Below are 6221 nucleotides of genomic sequence, written 5' to 3' on the forward strand. Positions count from 1 at the left end.
TGAGCTGTTAGCACAGAGCCCGATGCAGGGCTCAAACTCAAAAACTGTGATATCATGACCTGAACGAAGTTGGATGCCTAACCAGCTGAGCCACCCAGGTGCCCCTAGTTCACTATTTCTAACAAATATACCATTCCAATGTAAGATGCTAATGTTAGTGGATACTGGCTGAGGAGTATAGGAAAGTACTTTGTACTGTCATTGCAACTTTGCTATAAATCTAGAATTACTACAAAATAAAATTTATTTTAAAAAAGCACATTTTAGGGTCCATAGGTCTCCAGGGGGCCAGGGAACTTCCTTTCATGAGCAGTCTTAGGGATTCTAAGGTGGGTGATCAGCAGATAACATTTTATAACATTGTGAAGCAAGTGGTTCAACTAAAACCTCTTAGTTGGAATACTCAAAAAGCTTTGCAGTGTGTGATATACCCAGGGGTGTGGATGATTGTCCTGTCTGAGTGCATCATTGCAAGTCTTTATTCCTATTCCCTGGGTGCTCCATGCTCTACTCCACCCCAAGCTGTGGTTGCATTTTAGAAACTGAGTCAGTAATATCCAGGCGTTTTATTTTTTTTTTTATTTTTTTTTAACATTTTTATTTATTTTTGAGACAGGGAGAGACAGAGCATGAACAGGGGAGGGTCAGAGAGAGAGGGAGACACAGAGTCGGAAGCAGGCTCCAGGCTCTGAGCCATCAGCCCAGAGCCCGATGCGGGGCTCGAACTCACGGACCGTGAGATCGTGACCTGAGCTGAAGTCGGACGCTTAACCGACTGAGCCACCCAGGCGCCCCATATCCAGGCGTTTTAGACCTTAAGTTCAACTATTGCTTTTTCGATAATACCTGTCATTCCAAAGTGTTGCTATTTAAATTTGTTTTGTGTGAAAATTGTTGAAAGAGAAGTTGAAGAAAAAACTATGCAGCGCCCCTTAATACTAGGTTTTGTTACAAAAGTTACACCGGAGATCTCAATTTAGAGCCTATGGCAGGAGATAGCATGTAAACACTTTTGGGTGGGAATAGCAATTACAAGAAGTGTTCAGTGTCTGAGGTATTTTAGAGTTAGTCGCTAGTTGCCCAGAGATTTCTCATCACACTTTCAGGCCCAAACTCAGATACTTTGGCATCATCAGGGAAATTCCTATTTCACTTAGCCTCTGATGGCACTCGAGCCACTGATTCAGAACTTTGCCCTTTGAGGGATGATGGACTTCAGTAAAGAAAGGAGGTAGGAATCAAGTTTGGGCATAGACACATAGGCAAATGTGGGGCATTGCTGCCACCATCTCCTAGCCATATTCTGCATTTTCATCCACATCTTCCTTAGGCCCATCCTGGGGCTTCCTAGTGGAGCTTCCTCACTACTTCTTTTGGGATTTCCTGAGAGAGTAAATTAGGCAGGGCCCAAAGTATGTTATTTTGTGTGTATTTTGAAATTCCCTGTCTTGTTTCTGATCATAGAGGAAAAGTGTCAGTTTTTCACCATTGAGTATGATTTTAGCTGTGGGTTTATCGTTTGTGGCCTTTAATATGTTGAGGTATATTCCCTCTATACCCACTTTGTTGAGAGTTTTTATCATGAATGGATATCAGATATTGCCAGATGGCTTTTCTGTATCTATTGAGATGATCATATAATTTTTATCCTTTATTTTGTGAATGTGGTGTATCACATTGGTTGATTTGCGAATATTCAATCATCCTTGCATCCCTGCAGTAAGAATACCCCTTGATCATGGTGAATGATTCTTTTAATGGATTATTGAATTCAGTTTACTAATATTTTATTGAAGATTTTTGTATCTATGTTTCACCAGGGATATTAGCCTGTAGTTTTCTTTTTGTTTAGTGGTTTGTGTATCTTCGTTTAGTGTCTTTGATGGCCTCATGGAATGAATTTGGAAGTGTTAGGTACTCTTCAATTTTTGGAATAGTTTGAGGAGAATAAGGATGAACTCTTTAAATGTTTGGTAAAATTCACCTATGAAGCCATCTGGTCCTGGACTTTTGTTTGTTGGTAGTTTTTTTTTTATTATAAAATTCAGTTTCATCACTAGTAATCAGTCTGTTCAGATTTTCTCTTTCTTCCTGATTAAGTTTTGGAAGATTGTGTACTTCTAGATATTTATCCATTTCTTTAATGGTGTTCAATTTGTTGGCATATAATTTTTCACAGCAGTCTCTTATAATCCTTTGCACTTCTGTGGTGTCAACTTCTCTTTCATTTCTGATTTTGTTTATTTGTGTCCTCTTTTTTTTCTTGATGAGTCTGGCTGAAAGTTTATCAATTTTATTTTTTCAAAGAGCCAGCTCTTGGTTTCATTGATCTTTTCTTATGTTGTTGTTGTTTTGTGTTTTTTGTTGTGTTTTTTTTTTGTTTTTTTTTTTTTGGTCTCTATGTCATTTACTTCCACTCTGATCTTTATTATTTCCTTTATTCTACTAACTTTGGGCTTCGTTGTTATTCTAGTTCCTTTAGGCATAAAGTTAGATTATTTATTTAAGATTTTTCTTGTTTCTTCAGGTAGGCCTATATCACTATTAACTTTCCTCTTAGAACTACTTTCACTGTGTCCCAAATATTTTGGACTGTTATGTTTTTATTTTCATTAGTCTCCATGCGTTTTTTGATTTGCTTTTTGATTTCTTCATTGGCCCATTGGTTGTTTAGTAGCATTTGGCTTAGCCTCCACATATTTGTGTTTTTCCACTTTTCTTCTTGTACTTGATTTCTGGTTTCATACTGTTATGATCAAAACAGATGCTTGATATTATTGATATTATTTCAGTTTTGTTAAATTTATTGAAACTTGTTTTATGGCCTAAGCTATGACCTGTCCTGGAGAATTCTCCATTTGAACTTGAAAAGAGTGTATATTCTGCTGGTTTTGGATGGAATGTTCTGTATATATCTGTTAGGACCATCTGGTCTAATGTGTCATTCAGAGTCACTGTTTCCTTGTTAATTTTCTGACTGGATGATCTATCCATTGATGTAAGTGGGGTGTTAAAGTCCCCTAATATTACTGTTTTACTGTCAATTTCTCCCTTTCTGTCTTAACATTTAGGTGCTTTCATGTATTCAGGTGCTTTAATGTTGGGTGCATACATATTTACAACTGTTATATCCTCTTGTTGGATTGATCCCTTTATCATTAGTAATGCCTTTTTTGTAATTAGTAATGCCATATGTTTTGTCTGATATAAGTATGGCTTTTTTTTTTTTTTTTGCTTCCACTTCTGTGGAAAATTTTTTTCCATCCCTTCACTTTCAGTCTGTATGTGTCTTTAGGTCTGAAGTGAGTCACTTATAGGCAGTATATAGATGGGTCTTTTTACTTTTTTTATGCACTCCTTTACCCTATGGCTTTTTTTTACTGTTTATTTTTGAGAGAGAGAGTGTGTCTGGGGGAGGGGCAGAGGGAGAGAGAGAAAATCCCAGTAGGCTCCATGCTGTCAGTGCGGGGCTTGATCCCATGGACCATGAGATCATGACTTGAGTCGAAATCAAGAGTTGGACACTTAACCTACTGAGCCACCCAGGCTCCCCTACCCTGTGTCTTTTGATTGGAGCATTTAGACTTTTATATTTAAAGTAATTATTGGTAGATATAAACTTATTGCCATTTGTTAATTTTTTTAGTTGTTTTTGTACTACTTCTCTATTCCTTCTTTTCTGGCTCTCTTTCTTTGTAATTGATGACTTAATTTAGTGTTATGCTTGGATTCCTTTCTCTTTATTTTTAGTGTATCTATTATAGGTTTTGGGTTTGATGTTACCATGAGGTTCATATATCCTAAGTATATAGGAGTCTGTATTAATTTGATAATTTGTTTAAATTTGAACACATTCTAAAAAATAACTTTATTTTTACTCCCATTTTATGGATATGTTGTCACATTTTATATATTTTTATTTTTTGAATCACCTTAACTATTTTTTAGATATAACTGATTTTACTATTTTTGTCTTTAACCTTCATACTAGCATTATAAGTGATCTACTGCCTTTACTGTATGTTTGCTTTTACTTGTGAAATTTTTTTCCTTTCATAATTATCTTCTAATTATGTCCTTTTCTGCTGAAAAAAGTCCCTTTAACGTTTCTTGTAAGGCCATTTTAGTGGTGTTGAACTCCTTTAACTTGTTTGTCTGGGAAACTCTTCCTCTCCACGGTTCTACATGGTAACCTTGCTGGGTAGAGTATTCTTGGTTGTGGGTTTTTTCCTTTTAGCACTTTGAACATATCATGCCACTCCTAGCCTGTAAAGTATCTGCTGAAAAATCAGCTGAAAAGCCATATGGGGTTTCCCTTGTATATAACTGGTTGCTTTTTTCTTGGTGCTTTTAAGATTCCCTGCTCATCTTTAATCTTTGACATTCTAATTATTATCTGTCTTGGTGTAGACCTCCTTGAGTTCATCTTATTTGGGGGTCTCTTTTATTCCTGGACTTGGATGTCCATTTTCTTCCCTAGGTTGGGAAAATTTTCAGCTCTTATTTCTTCACGTTATTTTCTGCTGCTTTCTCTCTTTCTTCTTCTGGGATCTCTCTCATGTAAATGTTAATATGCTGGATATTGTCCTAAAGAGCCCTTTACTCTATTCTTACTTTTTAGAATTCTGTTTTCATTTTGTTGTTCAGCAGTGTGCTTAACATTACACTATCTTCCAGATTGCTGTTCTGTTTTCTGGATCCTCTAATCTGTTGATTCCTTTTAGTGTATTTTACATTTTATTTACTGTATTCTTCAACTCTGATTCTTTTTTTTTTTTTTAAATATTTTCTATCTCTTTGTTGAAGTTGTCATTGAGTTCACCTACTCTTCTCTAGTCTGGTGAGCATCTTTATGACTATTACTTTGAACTTTTTATGAGGTAGATTGCTTACCTCTGTTTCATTTCATTCTTTTTCTGGGGTTTTGTCTCATTCTTTCATTTGGAGCATATTTCTCTGTCTCCTCACTTTGTTTGACTTTCTGTGTTTGTGTCTATGAATTAGGCAGAATATCTACGTCTCCTAAACTTGAAGAATGGCCTTGTGTAGGGACATCCCCTTTTTAGACTGTGTGCCCCTGGCAGCTTTGGCTGGTTGGCTGGAGTTTTAATGGGCATGGGCTGGCAGTCCCAAGGCACTCCAAGCTGTGACCACCCAGGTTGGACAGCTGGAACTGAAGTGGGCACAAGCTGGGGTGTCCTGGGGCTTTCTGGGCAGAGGGTACCCTGGAAACACAGTAGACTTGAAACCAGTATGGTCTAGGATATCATGGGGCACTCTGCATAGGGGGTGCCACAGTGAGTCCCCTGGAGATCAAGTGGGTGTAATGCTGGGGTGTCCTGGGATGTTTTGTACCCGTGTTGCCTTGGTGAGATGACTAGAGCTATAGTGGACACTGTCCAGGGCTGTCCTGGTGTGTGCATTGCTGGGGTCACCTTATTGGGAACGCTGGGGCTGGTGTGAGCTGGGGCGCCCAGACTCTACTCCCATCTGTACAGTCAAGGTGGAGAGGGAATGTAAATAGTGGGGCTCACTAGTCCCTTCAACCCAAAGGGTTCTAGGACTGGTTCCTTTATATTCTAGTTGCTCTTTTAAAATTAGTGGTGTTTTATTCTCTGGCATTCAGGCCCTTTTATAGATTATGAATCTTATCTAGTCTCAGTTATTTCTTTCAGGTTATGGTCCGAACTTAATTTGGAGGGTTTCAGACTGTATATTACCAAAGCAGTGGACATGCGAGCAGTTTGTTAACCTTGACCTGAAGTTACCTCATTTCCTCTCCTACTGCCAGTTAATCTTTTTCAAACCTGTCTTCATAGACTGAGTACTGGCAGGAATACTGGGCCCATTTTTGTCACTTGTACAGTCATCTCCACCATATAGTTAATGTAACTCTGCATATTACAAGCAACAATATCTAGTTAATGATGCCCTGTTTAACTTCCATATATGCTGTTTACCCATGGTTACACTAAAGACACATAGAATTTCAGAACTCATCAGTATACCTCATCAGAATTAATTTGGCAGAAGATATTCTTCTAATGGATCTGGTGGACATCCAAGAGTTCCATGGCAATATTGCACCAGAATTTGAGGTCACATAAATGATGATTCAGGTGTCTAAAGAGACCCTGCTTTGTGTAGCCACCCTAGTTTGACAGTCTAAACTCCTATTCCTTAGAGATAGGGAGATATGATCTACCTTTCTGGGCACTTTT

The 6221-nt window shown here is 37.9% G+C and overlaps 1 protein-coding gene across 3 annotated transcripts in view; it reads left to right on the plus strand.

Moving 5' to 3' along the window:
- The window catches only part of PRRG1 (proline rich and Gla domain 1), a 306130-nt gene that overhangs the window by 259484 nt on the left and 40425 nt on the right, over positions 1–6221 (plus strand). The gene's annotated exons all lie outside the window — the stretch shown is intronic.

This window comes from Acinonyx jubatus, chromosome X (assembly GCF_027475565.1).
Source record: "Acinonyx jubatus isolate Ajub_Pintada_27869175 chromosome X, VMU_Ajub_asm_v1.0, whole genome shotgun sequence".
Lineage (NCBI taxonomy): Eukaryota > Metazoa > Chordata > Mammalia > Carnivora > Felidae > Acinonyx > Acinonyx jubatus.